This window comes from Thunnus maccoyii, chromosome 17, assembly GCF_910596095.1.
Source record: "Thunnus maccoyii chromosome 17, fThuMac1.1, whole genome shotgun sequence".
Classification (NCBI taxonomy): Eukaryota; Metazoa; Chordata; class Actinopteri; order Scombriformes; family Scombridae; genus Thunnus; species Thunnus maccoyii.
In genome coordinates this window covers 22,543,886-22,568,294 of record NC_056549.1, presented here as the reverse complement: position 1 = coordinate 22,568,294, position 24,409 = coordinate 22,543,886, and the positions used below count along the sequence as shown (strand labels likewise).

At 38.7% G+C, this 24,409-nt stretch overlaps 1 long non-coding RNA gene across 1 annotated transcript; it reads right to left on the bottom strand.

Moving 5' to 3' along the window:
* Positions 1-5,432: 5,432 nt before the first annotated feature.
* LOC121882731 lies at positions 5,433-6,464 on the bottom strand. Its single transcript, XR_006092154.1, has 4 exons — positions 6,408-6,464; positions 6,241-6,285; positions 6,025-6,101; positions 5,433-5,744 (listed from the first exon to the last, which is right to left on the bottom strand). It is a non-coding gene; the product is annotated as an uncharacterized LOC121882731 (long non-coding RNA).
* Between the last annotated feature and the right edge of the window lie 17,945 nt (positions 6,465-24,409).

Sequence of the window (24,409 nt, the reverse complement as noted above, 5' to 3'; positions counted from 1 at the left end):
AAACTGCATTTTTACTTTGTGTCTAATGTGGCCTGTTTGTTGGGGCATCATACAGCGATGTGAATGATGTGATTTCAAGCAGGTGTGCTCTTGATTCCTCTTGATCATAAAAGACGTCACATCACGCAAGGCCAGAGAGTGCCTGATATCAACATTGTTGTGTACAAAACAAAAAAACAAAGATAACGAAGCACATTTTTATATTTGCATTTGGCAGGCTATTGTTGTCAGACAAATAATAGCACCTCATAAAACAAAACCAGTATAAATGAGAGAATGAGAACAATCTGCAGAGCATGCTGAGCCTCTGGACACTGCTGGCAGGGCATGAAAGCTGCATTACGCAAACCAAGACGAGTGTTATGATTGCCTTTCGCATCTTGTGCCTAACTCAATCACTTAATCAAAATAATAGCTGTTATCTAAGAGGAAGCACATACCACAACGGGATAGAATAGAAAATGTCACTGTTGCCTGCTGAACCATCAACACCAATATCAACATCTGTATTATCTGTCTTTTAACATAATTTATTTCATGAACTTAAAGAAACTGAACAAATCATTTCCAGGCAGAATTGCAGAATGATATTTCATAGAAAAATTATTTGCAGAGCACATGTTGTAGAGCAGTACAAAGTCAGACTTTAGCTGTCCAACTCACGTGGAATTAATTTACTTACGTCAATACCGAGTATGTGCTGAGGTGACATTTGGCATCTAGGTTCTGACCTCATCACTCCCTACAAACAAACATCAAACTCGACACAGCAGAGGTTGAGAAGTCCCAATAATAAACTTCAATGCAAAACTGCACTAGAAAGACAAGTGCAATGAGTGGGGTGGGCACCTGACATGTGACCATTCCCCTTGAAAGCTCCTTCAACTTCTGCAAAGAATTCACCATCTAATTAAACAGAGATTCATAAATATAAACCCAGCAATCCACCTGATAGGCAACAGCAGGTTAAATATGTCAGCCATGATGCAGACAAGCGTTAAACATACAAAATAAAACATGAATATCAGAAGAAATAGCATACAACGTAGGCAAGCAGGAGATCAACATTGCATGAATATTTATGGAGTTATTATTATAACAAAGGTTCAGGAACAAGACCACGCCCCTCTCTCTCACTAAATTCAATCACCTGCGCCTTACCAATTCAATCATCCGTGCATACCCATATAAGCGTGTCTAACCCCTTTCTCTCCCGTTCATCTCAGTGACCTACGACACGCTTACATCGCAAACGCTCCACACGCGTCCACGCAATGGCCCACATGGACACGGCTCTTTTCCAAGCGATTAACATCTTCAACCGGATGTTTGCTCACCTCCGGCGAGCTCTCAAGGAGACGGTCGTCCCACTCCTACGAAATGATGATTAAGACAAACTTTCCAACTCTATGCAGACTCTACTTCCATCAATCCTCTCGCCGGCAGCTCAAATCCTCCCGCTCTTCCGGGTTCATTGTCCGCCGCCGGGCTGACGCACGCCAATGACATCACTACGCCGCCTACTACAACAGAACATGGATGTATAACAAGGATGTATAAAGAGAACTGGGTACAGCGTAGGAGGCGGAGCCCCGTTCATTCCTATGAAAGTTGCTCAGTGGCGCATGAAGCAATAAAAAATCAACTTCCTGATATGAAAGTGTATCCAGTTCTCTTTATACTTCATGGATGTATAAAGACAACTGGATACAGGAAGAGCGCCAGGCTTTGAAGCAAATTTGACATAGCGGCCAAACCGTGTAATTACAACGTCACATGATGCACACTGGCCCAAAAAGACTTTTTCCCATAGACTTACATTGTGAAAGAGATGTCTGTAAATAAGTGGATACATTTTTCTGAATGTCACAACCCCTGACTCGGCCAGTGAAAGTCACTAGTGCACATGCTCTATGGGCCGCATTTTTTTTTTTTTTTTTTTTGGCTTCATGCACCACTGAGCAACTTTCATAGGAATGAACAGGGCCCCGCCTCCAACGCTGTATCCAGTTCTCTTTATACATCCATGCAACAGAACCAGACTTCTTCAGCCCCGGCCGAAGGCCAGGCTGAACTCCAGGTACAAATCCCGATTCGCCGAACTGACAACAAAGCCAGGCTCTTTCAGCTCCTCTCTGCCTGCACTTCCACCACCACTCTGGACAGCCGCTCACTTCCTGCCACCACTACGGTACAGCAACAGACTGCTTCTTTTCATTCATTTCAACCTTTATTTACATCTCAAGGTATCATTGAGGGCATACTCTCATTTTCAGTGTCATTGACTGACTGTATCAAATGCTTTGCCACAGTGAACAATTTTCAATGCAATCGCTTCGAATCGATTCATTGCTTCAGAGGGCCTAGTTTTCCTCATCATTAGTTGATATGTAAGGAAGCCACGGAGCTCCCTCCTTTCTAACCCCCTCCGTTTCGTTTTTGTTTTCATCTCATCCCTGTGTCGGCAGGCTGGACATTCAACCCCTGCACATGCATCCCTCCATCCCACATCCTTTCTTCTTCCCTTCCTTCAGCTGCAAGTGAAGTTAACTTTGGGGGATGACGAAGCAGAAAGCTCATCAAGACATGTCCCCCACCCTGAGTCTCGACCCCCGGGTTCCTAGACGCTCCAGCTTCTTTGTGATTCCATTTGGTCCCCGGTCATCCCCATGCCATTGACCCCCTTCATTGTTTTCCTCGACCCCATCATCCCAGAATACACGACCCGGACCGACCTTCAGCTCCCATTCATACCTGCCAATCGACCCCCTTCATCCCTCTCCTCGACCCCCATCCAGCCCACCATACACTATCCTCATCCAATCCTGAACCCTCTCAACAATGCAAATAAAACTACTTTTTATACCGTTCAAATGGTGTGGTCTTTGTTAGTGAAGCGCAGATCAAATGAGTGAAGCAGTAGTGTAGGAGTTGAGCAGTAATTAGAGGAAGAATAGTAAATTAGGTTGTCACATAAACATCTTGCTTTGAATTAAAGTATTTCTCTAAAGCTTAGATGAACAAGAAGTGTGAAGAGAAACTGTGAATGTGACTACCTGTCATGTGACACAAAAGCCATGTTGCCTTTCCAGTACTATAGCAAAATAATTACAGGTATGTGAAAGGACTGTGTGCAGGTCAACAGGTACATTTACATCCCTAAAGCCAACATATGTTACACTATAACCTTCTCCAAGCAGGTATATCTGGCTGCAGCCTGCAGAGTGGGGCGGTGTTCAACATCAAACATTTAATCCCATCCACCATGATTTGATTGATTTAACTGTCTAATATGTGTGGGGTTATACGTCAGTTTCATTGGTTTGGACTTGGGTTTGGGTGGGGTTCAACAACACAGTCTGTTCGTCAAAATGAAAAGGACCTACCAGTATGTGTTAGCTAACAACATCATTTGGTATTTTAAACATAATGATCACTTTGAACCATGAGTTGACAAGTTAAACATCCATAATTTACACCTCATAAAATGAGCATGGTGTCACTATTCGTCCTCCTCAGGATTCCAGTCATTTTTACCACTTTTTTTCATCCAAAGGGGAGCGTGGCCACAACGTAGACCCTTGTTACAAGACTACCGATAGTGGTGGAACGTAACTAAAGTACATTTAGTCAAGTACTGTACTTTACAGTACAAATTTAAGGTTCTTGTTACTGTAGTATTTCCATTTTATGCAACTTTATACTTCAACTGCACTACATTCAATATTGTAATTTTTTACTCCATTATATTTTTCTGACAGCTATAGTTACAAGTTACTTCTCAGATACAACTTTTCATACCCTTCCTGTTTAGTGAAAACTATGTGTCTCTAAATTTGGTGACTGAATGTTTGTGATAAACTGAAGGATTAAGTGTTCTTTTGTGGTTTGAGAAAATCTCCTACTTCTTAAGCTTAATGAAAATTAGCTGGAAAATGTATTGTCACAAAGCTGAAAACAAGCTGTTTTTCTGAGCTCATGAAAAATTGACTTTTTAGAGATACATGGTTCTCACAGGATAATGAGGTTCCAAACATATAATGATCTTATAGAATATGATGCATTGCTGTAGATTAAATGACCCAACAGTATATAAAGTAGATAAAATTAGCACAACCTTAAACATCTACAGCAGTAAAATGAAACATACACATTAATGCAGCAGTAATATTAAGAACATCATATATAACAGTAAAACACTGACAGGGACAACTGTTCTGCAGAATGAGTACTTTTATTTTTCATACTTTAAAGTAAATTTTGCTTATAACACTTACATACTTTACATACTTAACATGTTTTAAACGCAGGAGTTTTACTTGTAGTGGAGTATTTTCAACAGTGTGGTACTGCAGCTTTTACGTAAGTAAAGGACTGGAATACTTCTTCCACCACCGACTATCAATGTGTGACAGTGTTGGAGCCAATGTGTATCCCTGTTGTTAATGTAAGCCCAGTGCCAATGTAGTGTTTAGTTCAACCACATGAACACTATTTAATAATACAGTGTATTTGAGTTTGGGTGGGGAGACAGACAGAAACTTTATCTGGCACCTGGTAGGTCTGCCATGAGTAAAACCAGACCCACAAACAATTACATAGCACGTCCATACAAACCCCTCATAAAAATTGTACAGGTTTGTCCCAGCATCCCCACTTCGAAGGAGGATGAGAGTGAGAGGAATTTTAATAAGGATCTTTTTTTTGTTGTTCTCAAAAAAATAAAAGTAGAAAAGACAATCCATAGCAGGTCTGCACAAACACCAATACCACTATTAATTTAAATAGCTCTTTTTAAGAGACCCAAAAGACACTTTACATAACATACATAATGTACTATGAATATGAAAAGCAGCAAAACACAGTATACAATTCTAGAGGGGAAAATCTTGTAATGTAGAGAGAGAGAGAGGGTGGCATAGATGGGGAAGGTAGGGGGAGAGGGTTATGGGGTTGGGTAGTAGGCCTGGGTAAAGCAAGGTTTTTAGTCTTGACTTGAAGAGGTGGAAGGATGGGTTTGTCAGAGTGATCAGGGGAGTGAGTTCCACAGTATGATGGCATGGAAGGAGAAGGGGGGGGGGGGGCAGTTATGGAGGACATGAGTCATGTTCATCAGATCTGGTGCAGGCAGCAAGCAGAGGTGTGAACCAGTTGTAGGAGATTGGCATTGTTGATTGGCGTCTGTTGAGGGTGTTGCAGAGGTGGAAGAAAGATCTCAACCATCTTGTTGACTCAGAGGTTGCAGGTAAGTGATGAATGAGAGACAGTAGTGTCATCGGTGGTCAGAGACGGTACCACATTTGTATAGGTTTGTAAAAGGAACTATTTACATTTACAAGTGTATATCAGTGGAGAGGCGCCATGCTGCACCCTGCATCCAAGCCTCTATGTCGTGTGTGTGTGTGTGTGTGTGTGTGTGTGTGCGTCAGTGGAGAGGCACGCCGTAGCCCTGCGTCCAAACCTCTGTATGTGTGTGGTCAGTTGAGAAACGCTGCACTGAGTCAAAGGCTTTGCTGATCATCGCAGACCTCCATGAAGTACTACATGTCTTCCTCCAGATCGAGGGAAAAGAGGAGGAATTCCAGTTCCCTCCAGATCCCCCTCTCTGGTTGCCATCAATATTCTTTGTCGGTCCTCCTCCTTCAAAATGAGCAATTTCAGCCCTTTCACACCACCCAGGAACTTCAATTGGTTGTCCTCAATATACTGCACGGCAGGGCGCATGTCCTTAACGATTGCAGGCTCTTAAAATACAAGAGCGGGGGAATTGGAACACATTTTACAATACCTACACATTCTTGCACACAGCAAATACTTTTTTGAGTGTCTATTGAGTGTCCTTTTGCCAACAGTCTTGTATTATTGCTTGTATTATTGTGTAAAATTATGTGTTACGTACATGCCCTGTTTTACAAACTATGACTAAGTGGCAAAGTGATGTAAATCACATTTCAGGTTGTGCCTGACAATAAAAATTAACCTAACCCAATGTGACAATCATTACAAAGATGAGCAAACAATTACCGTCTGTGTTATCCATGTCGCTCCTCGTACTCCATCAGTAGAGCACGCCACCACTTTCTGATGTGCATCATGTTGGGCTGCGATATAAAAAATTCAAGTTAAATGGTGATTCTTGTTCATCTATACATTCACAAAAGACTTATTACTGACAAAAAGTCAACCAACATTCCAATAAAGAGCAGAATAGACTGAATAACATGAAATCTGAAAACAAACCTCAGTGAAGTCAAAGGTTCGATCCAGCACAATGCAGAGCACATACTGTAAACAAAAGAATGCTTCAACATGTATACATTGTATCTCATACTGTGATATAATTGTATTGTTAGCAAATGTTCATGCAGTCAAGGGATAATAGATGTAAATGTGTTATGTATTCATACCATGAGTATGAATACTCCACAGGTGCTGGTAGATGTCTGCATTGCGATTCCCTTGAAAGAAAGACTGTACATTTAAATTACTGCACATATATCAATACTGTTACATAGAACCTAAGTTGTTTCAACATTTACTTAAGGAAGGTCCTCACAGCCAACTTCTTGCCAGGATCCAGGTGCAATATCCTGGGGAAGGTTTTTGAGAGTGAAAGTAATTGTTAGCAAACTTTGAAAGACCAGTGGAATCAACAAATTACATTTCAACTTATGTAATTGGTTTAAACAACAAAAAGAAACAAAAAAAGACCTAATGAGGATAATTATGTCCATGGTCGCGAATGTTCATGTTTATGTTCATGCATTGACACAGCTGCACTCAATGTGGTATTAAAAAAAAAAATTAGGACAAATACCGATTGCTAGTAGTGCTACCATTCTTCTCAGAGGATCAAACATAAAAGGGGATTAGTAGAACAAAACCACTGTATCACTGCCATACAGCAAAGTTAAACACAAGGAGCTGTTTACCATTAGTTCACATAAATCATGTACACTAGGGATTAAAAGAAAAAAGCCACTGCATGGCTTAAACGGAACTGCCGTACAGCAAAGTGACAACATACATTAAACCAAACAAGCAGCTGTGTATTACATAACTTTGTAATAATTTATGGGCATGTAAACTACCTTCTCTTGAAGTGGTGGACTCAGAGAGCCTAGCCAACAACACTTATTAGTAGTCACATCCTGGATAATTGTTACTGCCTCACAGGTGATCAGTGGCTCCTCTAATTTAGAGTAATTGACAGTGTCTACAAGGCAAAATCAGTCCAGATCACAATACAAAGCATTACCAATGATTGACTGTTGTCCCCACAATCTCCCATTATAAAGACAACTGATAACAAAAGATTATAACAAAAATATATGTGACATTTACATTTTGTACTACATACAGGCATTGTTCTCCATACTTCATTGTTCTTCATACACCAACTACCGGTGTGACACTCAACACTCACAGCTAGCATCCAATCACAACTGACGTTTAACCCTCCCCAAATTCAACAGTCAAACCAATCAAACAATGGTGAAACAGTCAATTCCTGGTGTCTCAGCAGGGAGTAAATCCTTTGGAAAGAGTTGGCAGCATGACAGGAAAAAAAACAAACAATTGCCCCTTAGTTACTGTTGCTACATCTATCAGGCACTCATGTCAGCAAGGTTAGCAGGTTACTTAATTACTACTCAAAAGTCTTAGTCAGTTTTGAAAAATGGATCTTCTTTCATTTCAGTCAGATGCAAACAAAAGGGTGCCATGCTATTGGTCCGACAGCCATTTACCATTTACAAAATGTCTGCTTTTTAGTGCATTTAGTGCATACTAACACTAACCCCAACCCCAGTCTCAGAATCCAGCAGCTATTGTCTGACAACAATTTAGCGTCTGGGTGCAATGGCCAGTATTTCAGGGATAGCCAGTGGATATCTGGATAACAGATATCTGGGCCAAGACTTCCTTCTTCCATGCACTGGTTGTTATTTTAAATCCAATAAGCAACTTGAGACGATCCAGATTAAATTTAAGCTGATCTCTATAAACAGATAGATGCATATGAATGCAGATAAATTTAGAAAAAAGCTAATAAAAAGCTAAATGGTTATGTGTTATGTGTGTAGACAGTAGCCAATGGGTTCAAAGATTGCATTTCAGCCATTGTGTTCCGCCTCTTTTGCTCTCCACACAGACTGTTTACTTGCATGCATCAAAGCCTGCTCAAACATGATTGGTCAATACTACTTGGACTACAAATGGGAACCAGAACACTTCACACAGGAACCAAAATCTTGTCCCGTTGCCTACAGATTCTGCGTTGATATGCAGATATCTGTTTGTAGAGATTGCTATTGTAACTATTGGGGTTTTGGAATAATGGGCCTTTGGGCCAATGAGCAGTCCCCAACAAAAGCAGGCTTGAGGGTGTTCCAGGGGGTCCGCAGCAAAAATGGGGATAATTTATTTTCACTAAAATTCCATCCATAAGTAACACAGTGACAGAATGTATAACTATTTGGTTCATGAGTTTCATACACTTTCTGTAATAAAACATCTAAAAGCAAAAACCTTATCAGATGGGGGACCCTGGGACAAAATCTTATCAAATGGGGGTCCGTGGTCTTATTTGTGTTAGTTTAGGGGTCCTTGATATGAAAAAGTTTGAGAACCACTGTCCTAAGCTAGCTTGCCTGCTTGCTCCGTAAATGTCCCATAAAACAATAAAAGCTGAGATATCATTAAGCCATAAAGTAATCTTAAGAAGATTTTTGTCGCCAAAGAAATCCAAAAATTGATGTTTAAGAAATTAAATGTAGCAATTGAAAAACAACCATAACATGGTGCAGTATGTGTCTGGAAATTTAGATTGGAGCACCTGATACAAACACATGTTAGATTTGTGATCCTGACATTGGTGTGACCTAAACTCTATACTTTAGCTTAAAAAGTGCTTAAATTTGCATGTCAGAAAGCAGCTACCTTATTTTTTCAGTAATTTTCAGTGACGGGCAAGTGACTCTGAGCAGATGTTGTCTTCACCAAGGTCCTCCAAGAATCTGACAGAGAAAATTAATTCATTTTCGCCAGCTGGCTAAAGTCTAACTGCCCTTTCAACAGCAATTCAATTTGCACTTGACCAGGAATGCAATCTCAGATCCACCAAAACTGAGATATTGCGTTTTTGCCCCTGACTGACACATTTCTGTCATGACAGGGAAAGTAATGCATTACAATATATTAAGACAGAGGTGTCAGAATGTTATTTTGGAGAGACAAAAAGAACTTTTTAGGACACATAAATGTTTTTTTTTCTTTTGTCTTTGGCTCACAAGTCCATCTGCTTTCTCCATGAATAATATTTTCCATGATGGCTTTATCAAACCAGCATGTTATTACCTAGATATTGGTAGCTGGTGAAAATCAAACCTTGAAATTATATTCTTAGTCACTCAAAATCCAATTTTATTCTTGATTACTCAGATTTCAGAGCAATCTTGGAGATACATTTACATTAATGCCTCCAGTAACTAAATTAAATGTCAAGATTATGACGCTTCCCCTCACTAATTCTGTGTTCATGAAGATATTCAGCACAAATCATACAAGAGAAAACTCATTTATGAGGAAATGTCAAGGTAATCCAAACTTAATAACACTGTATTGTCCTTAAGCTCCTTGTTTGTTTTGTTTCCATGAACATTTAAAACTTTAGACCTATCATTATGGTCAGCTGGAGTCAGAGCTGTTAATTGGATGCTGCCAAGCCGTGGCCACCCCACATAACCCATACACTCAGCGGGTGACTCTGACTTCATAACCACATGTATGAACACAGTCGGCAAAAAGAAAACATCAACAAGGTTTCTTCACAACGCTTAATTTTTTATAGGGAATGCCCGAAAACTATCACTTGGTCATAGTTCAGTTTATAAATTCAAATGTGACCACAGGGATGTGACTCATTGACCACTGGGGATTGTTTATGCCAGCTGACATTTTGTCTCCTTTATTTCAATGTCTGAGGTCACATATAACTTTTAAGCTCTGCTAGACATGACCTCATGTGAAAAGACACCCATTGTATCAGCAAAATTCATAAAGTCGAATTGCAACACAGAAGAGGCTCCTGTCTCTGGTACTATAATGTACAGCATTATTCATTGTCATCAGCAGGAAATTTTCAAAGAAATTATGATCCGCACATTGGGAGTTAAAAAATTAACTGAGGAGTCATATTTAGATATTTGCTGTTTAATCTTCAAATTATAGGATATTCTTTGCAAAGTAGCACTAAAAAGTTATTAACATCTTATTAGGAAATCGTGCTCTGGGCTATGGAAATCATATAATCTTGACAAAATAAAATGTTGGTGGAAATTTCATCATCAGGAAGGAACAAAGCTGGAGACACCTAACAAAAAAGTGGATAATTTATGAACAATATGCAATGTTGCTGAAATGATAGATGAAAGAAAATACTGGGATATTCTGCTTATTCAGGAAGCATTGGCAATGACCAGATCATTCTTGAACAGTGGACTGAAGTCAATCTTGTGTGTTTTGACATTTGACCTAACTGATTCTGTTGAGTAATTTGCTGGCACAACCAGTATAAGTTATTTGTTTCCAGCACCTTAACTCATCCTCATGATGGTTTCAAGGCAAAACCAAAAGCAACATTATTTCTGTTTTGTTTTGTTTTTTGAATCCTCATTAAACTGCATTATCAGCTCTTGCTGTGTGGCTGGGAAGGACTCAGTGCTGACAGCACAAGTGTGATTTCATTCATCCTAACTGGAGCAGACACAGATTAGTTAAGTGAAACTAATCTAAGCCGGATCACAAAGTCACAGTCGATGAAGCAACATTTTCATCAATATCCTCCTCCGTAAAATAAACAGTGCCTCAGGCTGTAGAGCCTTAAGGGTTTGTGTGTGTTTTTCTGAGCTGATCTTCATTTTATAATGACTTTGTGATGTGTGGCTGATGCCGCCATGATTATTACACAAGCTAAAGACCACAGCTAATGACAGCCAGCTCTCTTTATCTCATTTATATTTCTCCATCCATTACTTTTTTCCCACCAGAGAAGTTCCCATCTGGGCACAGCAGGGTTTTCCAAAATAGAAGCGTAAACGTAGCAGTGCACCACCCAAAACCAGCAGTCAGCCAGTCGTCTTTCCCCATGTTTGACAGATTTTGCCCCCTGGCTTGATGTGGCTCTTAACAAGAGGGTGTTGGCACAGTGCACCCAGGCTCCTTCTGACACTGTGCATGTGCTTAACCATCAGAGAACATGACTTATTATTTTTGGATGTAGAGAGGAGATTGTCATACAGATTGATATGCATGACTAAAAATTGTTGAGAAGATAAGAGTTAATGGAAAACATTCAAGCTTGAGGTCTGAGTTTGTCTTGCCTCCAAACCTACAGCTTACACCAAGAGTTGCCTTTTTTTTTAACACATCTTCAACACACTTCCTGTCTACTGCTAATGATTTGATAACATTTTTCCCAAAGCCACATTAGGAACAACATCATCAGTGCGGCCCAATATAATGAAGTTATTGACCCATCTCTGTAACGCTCATCTGATGCCCCTGACACCACCTGCATACTTTCACAGTTTGACACTGTCCCCTTAGATTCACATTAGTTTTAAAATTGACCTTCTCCCTGTGAAATTCTTCCAGCATAAAGCCCAAACGTCAGGTTTCAGCTTTAATGTCACCATAGGGTATTTGATTATTAGTCTTAATAACTGTAAAAGGCAGGTTTACCATGAGAAAAGACATGGAATATAACACATGGGACAGCGTGATTTCATCTTTTATTTTTACATAATTGTCTTTCATATCTGATTTCTTGGTGAAGTATACACTGCCTACAATAAACAAGCTGCACTTATCAGTATCCTGTTCCCATGGTCATTTTAAACCATTCTTAAGTTGCACAGTGGCTAACAAAACAGAGCAAATTACCACAGTAGCCATCAGATAACTGTGTCCTTTGAATTTTGAATACAGCTGTTGCATCTGATTTTGTAGAAAATTTGCTGAGTTGCTTTACAGCACAGAACAGCAAGAATGCCCTGAAATGGCACTGCGACGATCCAAACAACCCACTTAGTAAAACCAAACTCATGTATTCAGATTTTTTTCTTAATTAAAAGTAGCAAAACCACAATGTAAAAATAGTAAGTGCGTATTATCAGTTAAAGTAAGCTACTCATTATGCAGAATGGAACCTGTCATTGTTATATTTTGAGCCACACTAGCAGAGTGGCGCTATGAATGGCAATCTCGGTTTGTCGGTCAGTCAATTGCTTCACCACTTCCAGACTGAAATATCTCAGCAACCATTGGAGGGATTGTGATGAAATTATGTACAGACATTCGTGGTTCCCAGAGGACTCCACTGGCAATCCCCTAACTTTTCAAGTTGTGACATCATGAGGTCAAAATTTTCTTTTTTTCAATACTTATAAGTGCAAAACTTATGACATTAGTAAACATTATACCTGCTAAACATCAGCATGTTAGCTTGGTCATTGTTGTCTGACGTTAGCATTAAGCTCAAACCAAACGCCTTAGTACAGCCTCAAAGAGCTGCTAGCATGGCTGTAGACTCTAGTCTTGTTATATAATTTGATTATATCACTGACACATTGCCACGTAATTAGTATTGTAATGTCGAAGGTGGTCAAGTGGAGCTCATCTTTACTACTTTATATACAGTACAGTTGCATAGTTTTATCTGTAAAGCATCAGCAAAGTAATTAGTAACTAAACTGTAGCTGTCAATAAATGTAGAGGAGTAAAAAGTCCAATATTTCATTTTTAAATTTTAAAGTAGTGTGAAATGGAAGTAAGTAATGGAAAGGAAAATACAATTATCTCCAGATTATACTAAAGTGCAGTAGTAAATGTTGTTTCCATGATTGAGACAAATGAAATATTTGACCTTAGAAGTAGCATTCTCTGTGCAACAGGAATCAAAAAGGTCTATGGAGAATGTGGTCTTCATTAGGAGAATAATTTGCAATTACAATAGAAGCGTGGTCTTTTCAAATTGACATGGTGGTGCATAAAAATGTTATCATATTTTTCTGCTCCTAGTTACTATTAAAACAGTAACAATGTCCTCCAAAACTCACTGGAGCCTACATCATATCGTCAGAGTAACACAAAGACCTTGACTCAAGCGACGTGATTTGATTACGAATGATTGGTGGTTCTACAGTAACAGATGTGGTTTCACTGGTTTGCAGCATCATAACTTACATGTCCCCTCTGCCTCAGAAATCTCTCTCTGGCTGCATATGACCATGAATCTTCCTTATTATCCTCTGCTTCAAGTCCCTCAGAGAAAGGAGCTCATTGACATAGACATCTGAAAACATGAAAATGGCATAATTCTGCTCTCCGCAACTGCTTCAAAAAGATGTGAAATTACACTCTATGGCATACCTCTTATGTATGTGTATTTCTAAAAGTCTATGGGGAGAAATGAAAGCTTCCCTTGCAATCTACCAGTTGTCTTTTTGTTTTTGAAGAAAGACTGCATGGAAATGCAGTATTTCTCATGTTACTGACTGTAAGGGGGCTTCGGATCTTTCCAGACATCTTCAAATTGTAAATTAAAAACTTTTCCAGAGGCCCATATAAAGATAAATAAAGATTTCCTTAATTTAAAGTGATTTCTGTCTCCTTACTCCTCCTTCTATCTGCATGCTAGATAAAACAAAAATTTCAAACCAACCATTTAGCATCATAAAAATAACAACTGTCTATGTGTAGAATTGAATAAAATAAAAAATGAAACATTAAATATAGAATAAATACAGACATATTTATCAGTAGTTGATATTGCTTTCATTGTTGTACACTCCACATACAGCATCCATTCAGTTGTGATAAAAGGCTTGGATGACTGTCGCTCTTCCTGGTGACAGATGTCAGAGGTCACTGATGAAGGAAAAGACTGCACATCGTTACATCTCCACCGTCCACAGGGTCGCTAATCAACAGTTGATGAATGCTTGCCTGGGGGGTCACTCTGCGAGCTGCCTAATAACATCTGTCTGGCTGGTAACACTGAGAGATCAAAGGGCTCACATGGATGATGGTCCCAGGCAGACTGCTGAGGTCAAACTCCTCTAAAAAGAAAAGTCCAGAAAAGTCTCAAGAGGAGTCTGTTCCAGTCAGCCTGTGATGGGGTAGAAAATAAGTATGACATACTCTCGATGATAATTATAAGACTTGAAAACACCAATAAAAAGAAATCATTGTTTTATTTTCACAAAGGCATTGCACTAAACAAAATGTGAAACTATTTAATGGACAGTCTTGAAATGGCTGAAATGGTCTCTTCACTAGCACTAGCAGCCAATACAAGGGGGACCCAAAAATTCCTAGAAGCCATCGATAGCACGGCAGTAGAGTGTAGTAATTTGCCATAGGTAGCTTATGCCAATGAGTGAGCTGGGACTGAAAGGAAGAAGATTCACCACTGTGGAAGATATCCAGGATGAATCACAGGAGGCTCTGGACACACTGACAAAAGATGACGACAGGAAATGTTTCCAGGTTTAGGGGGAAGCGCTGGGACAAGTGTATTGAATCTCAAGAAGAGTGCTTTAAAGGTGATTAAAAAGGTGCTACTGAAAGATTTATAATGACAGTTTTTTAACAATTGTGGGAATTTTAGGGTCTGTACAGTACAGTTTTATATTGTCATGTTAATTTCTGGGTATGTCTGTCAAGTTACCGCTGCCAATAAGTGCCCAATGAAGCTTTAATCAATTGCTGTTTAATTCGTAGTGTGTTGCTAGAATATTGCTCATGATGACTGTGATAAGAGTTGTAAGAAACAAAAGCCAGTTTGAAAAAGGTGGGTAAACAATAATCTGCACATAAAAACCCCAACTTTATGTGCATTTACCCATCAGATAGCCATACATTTTGACAGTGCACCCTTTTCATTTTCTACCAATCATCACACCCTAAAGACAGCTCCAACTTACTGTATGTGAAGCACATTTACCTCGTATAGATGTGTTTTTGCCATAAGAGCAGAAATGGCAACCGTCCATGTGACATATCACAGCATGTCCCTGAGGAGAAGATCTTGTCAGGTTTGAAAACAGTCGAGGCCCTGCACAAGCTCCTGCAGAGCAGAGAGGCCACGAACCACTCTGTGTTGTTACCACAGCTCCTGCCAGACATTTCCTGGACGTCCTGCACGTGCCGTGGAAAAACACATCACTGTCCGCTTCCAAAGTGAAATCTGCTGCCCTTTACCAATCCACAAAAGAATGTGAGTGACGCATTAAAAATCACAAAATTAACAGACAGACATACCTGAAAAATGAATGGAAAAGCAGTAAAAAGGGGACATAAGAAAGTCCAATCTGTAAAATGTTTTCAATTTAGAGAGTTGGTCACATGATGAACACTGTGGAAAAGTGGGATTCAGTATACTGCCTTTATTGTTTTATTTTATTTTATTACATTACATTTTAATTTTTAACAGGAACACCTGGGCAAAAAAGGCACAACATCACTGCAAACAGTGTATCACAGTAAATATGTTTACATGCACAATGAGATTTAAGTCTTTTTCCATTTACACCAATTCTTTGATGATCTGAATTGTTAAGTAAATGCTTTGGTCTTATTATCTTAGCTGTGATAAGTGTGTTAGTGTATCCGTTATGATTTAACTCTTATACCAGAAAAACGTGCTTTTGGTAAAACTGAAATTTACAAAAGTAGAAATGCAAAAACACATTTATGTAAATGTGATTAGTAGACAATTGTAAATGTCCACAGTGTAAAAGCAGAACCACAAACTGGAACATTTTAACTGACCTAAAAGTATCAGTATCTGTGAACAAAAAGCTACTCATTCAAATTCTTGCTTCCAGCCTGCTGTCTTGTCTTCGTGTAGATATAATGCATATTCCTACCTACATGTGGCATCTCTGCATTAGTTATATTGAGTGTTTAGTAGGAGAGATGATAGACAAGTCCTCCATGCTCCCTCCTTCCTTCGTCAGGAATAGCTGCAGGGCCCTGACCAGGTAAATGATTCAAAAACACACTTTCAGGACACAGACAACCTGAGAGGTGAGTTATTCATTAAGGGTCGGTGCCTGTTAACCTCTTGCAAAGAAGCTTGAGTCAGTTTTATAGATGTTTTTTTAATCACCAGGTGTGGCTCTGGCCCGTGTGCACCACATCTGGTTGTGAAAGTACTCCACTGACAGGTGTAGCTACTGTATATTATTTCAGAAGTGAATAAGACAAGGTCATTTAAAGAATAAGAATTTTACCAAACACTGAAAAGAAAAGCAGAGTGCTCAATCAGTTTCACATGTAGCATACTCAGGGGACCTTAATGCTTCCCAATGTATGTGTTTTTTAAATTAAAAAATAATCAAATAACTATGTGTAATGTCTAACTGTATTTTCCCTTAGCTCTATAGAGTTTTAGCATCTTTCAGCTCACTGTTTTGGTTTTACCACCCATAGCTTTACTGTTTTGGTTCACTCTCACTGCTTTTATGGAGTAATTTCCACCAAATTTCCACCAAAGCAGGATGCTGTTTACAGTGAAAAAACTCAGCAGCAGATAGCAGACAGACAAAGTTAGATACTAGCTGATAATCATAGTGGGGAATTTAACAGCTAAACACTCAGATATTTCCTCGGGAGCTGGTGGAGATCAAAACAGAGCTAAAATATTCTGAATTAATATCCAAATTAATGTTAATATCATTCTGTGTCTACCGCAGAGTAAATAAGCAACTGTTTGCTAACATGTTTGCTCCAACAACTTTATATTAGCGTTGTGTTTACACCTTCTTCTGCTGCCCCCAAGTGGCCCAAAAATAAATGAATACTGATTGGGGGGGGGGGGGGGGGGGGGGTCAATGACGAGAGTTTTACCAATCTTACAGAAATACTTATTTTATTTTTAAATGTAGAACAAATTGAAATAACCATTATGTTTTACATAATGGCTATAAACTTCATCATCACATTATGGCAGTGTGATGTAGTACACAGAATAGGCACATTATAATCTCTGTTCCTGCATATCATACCCTGAACAGATAAAAATACCAGACAGTATCATTGGCACAACCAAACTAGTGACATCAGTCCAAAGTTGGCCTGATCGGTTGATTCAGTGTTGGGCTGCCCAAAAACTATATATTGGCCAAGAAGCCAACGAGGTTAGCACAGTGCTGGCTTGAGCAGCTGGCCCTACACAGGCTTCCCACCAGGTTTGTCTTTTGTTAGAAATGTGGGGACCACCCAATCCCCACGCTACGTCCCTGACCTCTGTTGGTAACGTGGTTGCAACTTAATGTACACCATTGCCTGTTTTTGAAGGCTGACCAAAAAAACCCTGTGACCTTGAAGATACATATTGAAATAGTTTCTGCACTGCAAGGTATTTTTCCTGAAACATAATCTCACAGAAAGCCTGGTGCATATGGAGTGCACCCTGAGGCACAGTGTGGCACAGTGGCACAAACGAGTCTTTGTTGCCTTGTAGGTCTTACATCATCTCAGGACTCCAGTTCCTGGACTGACTGAGTTTGGAGGGAGATCCCAGTGGTACGCTTGACCCTATACTGAACCCACCAGAGCTGAACCTTTCCCACAGAAGCTGCTGTTATCTAAATCACAACCTATATGCTCCCATGGAAGATTTTCCATGTTTTGTCAGCAATTTCAGTTAGTCTCACCTCCCTGTCCCGTGTCGGCCTCTGAGTCTTGCTGCTTTGGATCAGGAGCCGCAGGTAGCTGAATCCTCCAAACTGGCAGGTCAATGGCCTCAGTGTTGAAACGGTTGCTTCATGGCAACACGACTTCTGTTGCTGCTCCATCGCTGCCTGCCTGCCTGAGCTCAGCTTTTCCAGCCGTAGCTCATTCCAGCTAATTAGGACAAGAGCTCTTGCCGGACGGCAAGGGAACCACTTTCACATGGGAAGCCCTTCATTTGTTTCCACCCCCCTTCTGCCTGAGCACAAGTTAGTGGTGTTGTGAGACAAGGCTCTGACTGAGAAAAACACAGACAAGAGTACTCTTTTGGTTCTTCCCTGAGGTCACCTTCACTTGGCCCAAAAAAAAAAAAGTTCCCCTCACGTGAGCACTGTTCAGCCAAAAGCATAAACATGAACAATCGATGGAGAGTTATGAGCTGCTCATCCTTCTTCCAACAGACACTTTGACATGATTTAACTTGACACAAAGAAAAACTACCATGTGATTTTTTTTCCTAAACCACACAAGTTTCACAACAAGGTCCTATTGATCAAATTCAAACACGTTACCAATGGCTGGCATGCTGGCTGTGACTCATCAATTCCAAATCAGCACTTAGTCGGTCATTACTGAATGGCAAAGTGGCTGCAGCCAATACTTGGTTGTGGTTCTGGTAACCTCTTTTCCTCTTCTTTTACAACACTAGCCACATGATGAACTTTTAATTGCTTGTAATATAATTGAAAATACATCTCAAAAATCACTTGAATAAATATATTTTATGGTTTAAGTCTGTTTTTTATTTTATATGTTTTTTATTTGAGTAACCTTTTAAAACTTGCATTAACTGATATGGGCACTTCGGGGCAGCACTAGCTGTAAACACAACGTTAATATATTATCATCGTATAAAGTTGTGAGGGTGAACCTGTTGGCAAACAGTTGCTTATTCATACATCCAGCAGATATGGAGCAACATTAGCATTTATAGCATATCTCAGTTTTGGGTTCAACTAACCCAACCAGAGCTTTTTTGCTGAAAAAATTAGTTTAATGAGAGCGGGGAGACTAACTTAAATCAGTAACATTGCAGGACGTAAAACCAAAACAGAACGCTGAAAGACACTAAAGGGGGAACTGCAGACTTGAGTGATAATTCTCCTTTAACATTACAAATTGTCATTTAAATCCATTGCTAACTCAAAAATATTGATTCATGCAGCTGTATGACACCTGGTGAAGAATTTTTGTGAATTCGGTGCCAAAAGGGGACACAGCAATGCACCACAGCTATTTAAGGACTTGACCTGGGGACACTGAATTGACTCAAGCATCAAAGACTATGCTAACTGTCATTTGGATTACTAATTTTTTCTTCAAATAATAATGTTATAATCATACAATAGTCCCACATATAGTGATTTTATGTTTTTTTTAAGTGTAATGCATCATAAAAGTATACCCTTTTTAATTTTATGCATATGATCAGCATGCCTGTATCAAATACTAATTAGAATATCCAAGACACTTTGTTTTGGCATCATCTACATCTACAAAAGGAGAATAACCCACAAACATCAGCTGGCTACACTTAGATATGCAGCTTTGATCAAATGTTCTACAGTATAGTATGTAACCGTACATATAATGCCAACAACAGCACTGTAACGCTGTAGCATTCCCCTCTGTTTTAAACATGCCACAAAAGGTGCAAAGGTCTCCAGCTGATAAAAAATATACCTTGGTGGCAACAACACTCAGAGACTCTGAGAGCCATTGGTGCATGTTTTATATGAGACACAGTAAAGTAAAGAATGTGGCAGTGTGAGGTGACTTGATGGAAATAACAAGAGGAACACACAGCCTGAGCAACTGTGGGGGAATGGAGAATGCTGGTAAACCAGAAAATCTCCCTTAAAATTACAAGAGGGCAAAGGAACAAGAGACCAGGGTTGGAAGGCAAGACGGAGAGAAATAGAAAAAGAAAATACAAGAGGGAGGTGAGGGTAGAAGAGAGACCATAAAACCTGTAACACCCTCTGAAAATCCGTACAAAACACTGTTTTCTGTAGGAATCAGGAGGAGCATCAGTAAATGCATTTAATTGGGGCACCCTGCTGAGCTGTCTGTTGTTAAAAATGAATATTGCTCAGCTGGCTCCATAAATTTGAATAAATCCTGAAGCATTATGTCTTAATTATGTGAAAACAGTCCATGCTTTCTCTGTCTGCTTTGGTCAGAAACATTTTGGTATAATGACTGGTATTTTAATGGCAATTATTATTTTATTATGTAATGATAAACACATGATTAAGAGAGACTAAGGGGTCAAGAACAGCTCAAACAAAGCAAATAAAACAGGGTTGATGGTGTAGCCACTGAAGCAAACCCTTGTCAAAAGTCCTATTTTTATAGGACTCCCTTTCTAAAAACAAGTCCATTTGGCACCCAGGAGGTGTTTTTGGCACCAGAGTGAGACCCTGTTCCATGCTCGTTGCAAATGTCCACTGTGCTCTCTGCCCCAGACTAACAAATTTTCTTAAAACAGATTTCTCTTCAAAGCATAACACTTGTAAATCTTTCATCAGGCTCATGCAATAAAATCATAAACCAGCATCATGCAGCTTGTGAGCCGGTGGGACTGTTGCATATGCAGTTCTTGATCCATGTCAAATAGTATATGCTCATTATTTGTGTTCATTTTTGTCCTTTTACCAACCAGCAGCTGTTCTTTCAGTCTTTAATCAGTGACTCTAAGGTTTCATCTCACCCCTTTTTAGCCCTCAGCCTTTGTTATATTTGCTTATGTGTTGGATATTCTGATAGTTGGGACTTAAAAGAATACAGATGATCAGACAGAAACATAGTTTTAAGGTGGAAATTCAAATCAAATCCTACTCCACTGCTGCACTGATGACAGTATGTAAATGAATGTGCTTTAACTTATTTTATCCAGCAGATGGGGTTAGAGCTCCAACCACACTGCAATCCTTGATTAGGAATAACTATGAGTTTATTCTGACTGGTTAGTATATAGAATTACAAACTATTCAGATCTGTGTTATTTCAGGGATTCTTATCTCATGCAGCCATATAAATATAGAACTTTTAATGCAAAAAGGCCCAAAACATTGACAGGAATTTGAAATGTATTCTTGCCAAAAACCCAAACAAAAGTCCACAAATCATAATTAAATTCTGATGATAAATTCCTTTCAGCTGCATTTTTTCCAACAACATTTTTGAACCGGAGCCCATCCCCAAACCTGAGAAATGCATTGAGGCCAGACCAAAGCCTGTCCGGTCTAACTGGGTCCCACTGGACTTGGATGAAATATAATATGACAGCTGACTGAAAAAACAGTAAAATTCAGTCAGATACACACATACACATGGGCTGTCATTTGCAATTTTTGTCGCTATTTTTGTCACTTTGGTGTATTCATGTTCTGATGTTTATATTTATTTAAGATTTAACACTCCTTTCATTGGTTTTAAATCATCAGGAAAAAGTTAACGCTGGCACATTTAAATGAAATGACATCAGTAAGGATCATTATACATAAGCACTGGATTAATAAAGAGTCGCTTAATAAGGACAACTGAGGATTTAAAGATAGAAACTGAGCTGCACTGTTTTTATATCATCATTCTTTATCTTACATGCAGAAAACTGAGAGGGAGATCTGGAAAACCATCAAACCATGTACAGAAAGGAAAGTTGAAACAAGAATATACATGTAATATAATACTTTAGCTTATTATTGCCAACAAAAATTGATTCTATATTTATGTGTTATTTACTTGAAACAATGAAACACAGAGTACATGCTTGTTGCATGTTTGCTAGGGATATTATCATTTCTGGGCACAGATCAGTCACATTATGTATTTTTTAAAGCAGACTCTAAGATGAAACTGTCAACTTTAACACACAAAATGCAACCTGAAAACCGCCCAATTATCCATTGTGAAGATTGTGTTACTTGTATGACGACCAACAAATGTTTTCAACAAATCTGTGAACAGAACTTGGATTTTCAGAATACATTTAATATGGGATTCCTCATAAATGAAACCAAAAACTGGGTAAATATATCATGAATACTGTAACAAAGACTATATGATATTAACATACTGAGAAATCTTAGATTCCTAAATACATTCATATTTTATTTTCTTTCTGTTTATGATTTCCTCTGTGACATTTTTGCAAGAAATTAATTTTAAAAATAGAATATACGCTTTTCCACCTCGATTACATGATACATTTCATAACAGACTAAGAATAGTGTATCCCACTGCATGACATTGGTTTAACAGTGTTGTGTGACTCAGATTTATGCCTCCCTGTCAGCAGACTGTCAGTTTGCTTTATAGGTCAACACAATAACATATTAAAACTGTAACAATGTCAGTGACAATTTGTTTTCTTGTCATTTTTCCTTCCTGTCATTTAATTTCTTTTCCTTTTCTTCCCCTGTATCAGAGGCCATGTATACTAACGTCTTTGGCCTTAATTATTAAGTTGTCTGTGGATCTCCATGGTGATATTGATCTGCAGAGGCCTGTTGTGCATCTATCACTGTGAAATGAAACTTACTGAACACCAGGAGCTATCCAGAAACCCGGCGATAATTAGCCTCCCATCGACGTGACTGATCAACCCTGCATTTGTACGTTAGCAGGCTGTGCTGAAGCAGGCTGCCTCTACTACTGAGACACAGCAGGAAATATTCACAGTTGCAATTTGAGTTTCTTTTAAATGAGGCTGAGTGAGACTGTTTGGCACAAATGACATCAGAGTTGATGAAGTCTCAGACCATGGTCGATGACACCTTATGGCAACAGTACCGCATAATTTATGAGTCCCATTGAAAAGGTTAAGATTAAGAGAGGAGAAGGAGGCCTGGTGCTTTTGATACATAAATATGAAGTCTAATTACATTATTTAATAGAGCTGCTTCACTGATGAAAAAACCTTTTGACGTTTACTCTTGTTTGAAGTGTTTCATTAAAAATCATAACAGATCAGCAAAATGTGACTCACATATCTTTTTAACATCAATATATAATTATATTGTGTTTTTTCTCAGATTCAGATTTTATTAACACAAAAGCATGATTAACAGTGGTGGAACGTAACCAAGTGCATTTACTTAATATATAAGTATAATTTTGAGATACCTGTACATATATGTTTCCTGAGTATTTCAGTTTTATACTACATTATATTTACATTTCAGAGTCCCATATTACTATAGTACTTTTTACTCCACTGCATTTGATAGCTATAGTTACTTTGCAGATTAGGATTTTACACAGAAAACATGTAATGAGTTTATAAAATACAAAGCATTGTTATACTGTAGATCAAACTACCCGACTTTATACAGAATAAAACAGTTTCAAAATGAGCAAAAATGAGTTCAACTTCAACACATGAATGCATCAGTATTGAAAACCTCATAATTTCATATATGATCATACACAGTATCTCTAACATTAGCATTTTTCTGTATGTTGAGTACTTTTACTCTTGATACAAGTACATTTTGCCAATGATACTTCTGTATGTTTGCTTTAGTAGGATTTTAAATGCAATACAATACATTGTTGTATTGCTACTTTTACTTCAGTAAGCAATCTGCATACTTCTTCCACCACAGACTTTACATGATTAGTAGGAGTAAAAAACAAAATGTACAATATAATAATGACAAGACAATGACACCTGTTAAGAATGAACTGCAACATAAATGACTTAAAGGATAAGGCAGGTGATTTTCTATATTTTTCTCATTGTGAACAAATCTCACTTGCAGAGCCAAACCAACAATGAACTGATCCTATTTGCAAGTATTGTGTGTGTATCCAAAGTCTGAAATGTCGTATTCCTCTGTGCTGTAGACCTCTGTTTCTGTCCAGATATTGTGTTACATTGTAAATTTCTCAAAGTTTCAGTACAAAGTCAAGAGTTTGCGACATGTAGCACAACAAGCTAGTGAAGCTCTTTCAATGGAACCACGTTTCCACACATTCTCAGTGGTGTCTGCCTTACAAGGAACTACTCCCTGGAGACTGAAACTGTGATCACAGTTATTATTCTTTAAAACCTTTTCTAAACAAAGTATTGCAACCAAAACTCTTCTTGGTGGAGACAAAATGTTAGCCAGAGCAACAGTGTGACTCACTGACGTCTTTTTAATAGCTTTTGGACAAGAACGGAGGTCTACAGCACAGAGGAATATGATATATCAGGCTTTGGATGCACGCACAATACTTGTAAGTAGGATTAGTTCATTGCTGGTTTGCTTCTGCACATGAGATCTGTTGACAATAAGAAAAAATAGAAAATCGCCAGACTTATCCTTTAAGACATCAGGCTTTAAGACAGCCCCTAATTTACATGGAACTTTTGGTTTATCTGTCTGTAATACTAACAAAATTAAACATACTGTAGATGATGGACTGTTTAAACACTAGTTTTTCCTATTACTCATTATGCTAACATTCTTACATACAACCAAAATGTGATGTTTGTCTCCCAGATCACTGTCATGACAAATTTTGCAGGCCCTCTGATTCTTATCTATGCTTTTATATCTTCCACTGACTGTGGGTAATTCCAGTTTTCATAATACACTGTAGGTACTTTTCTAATTTA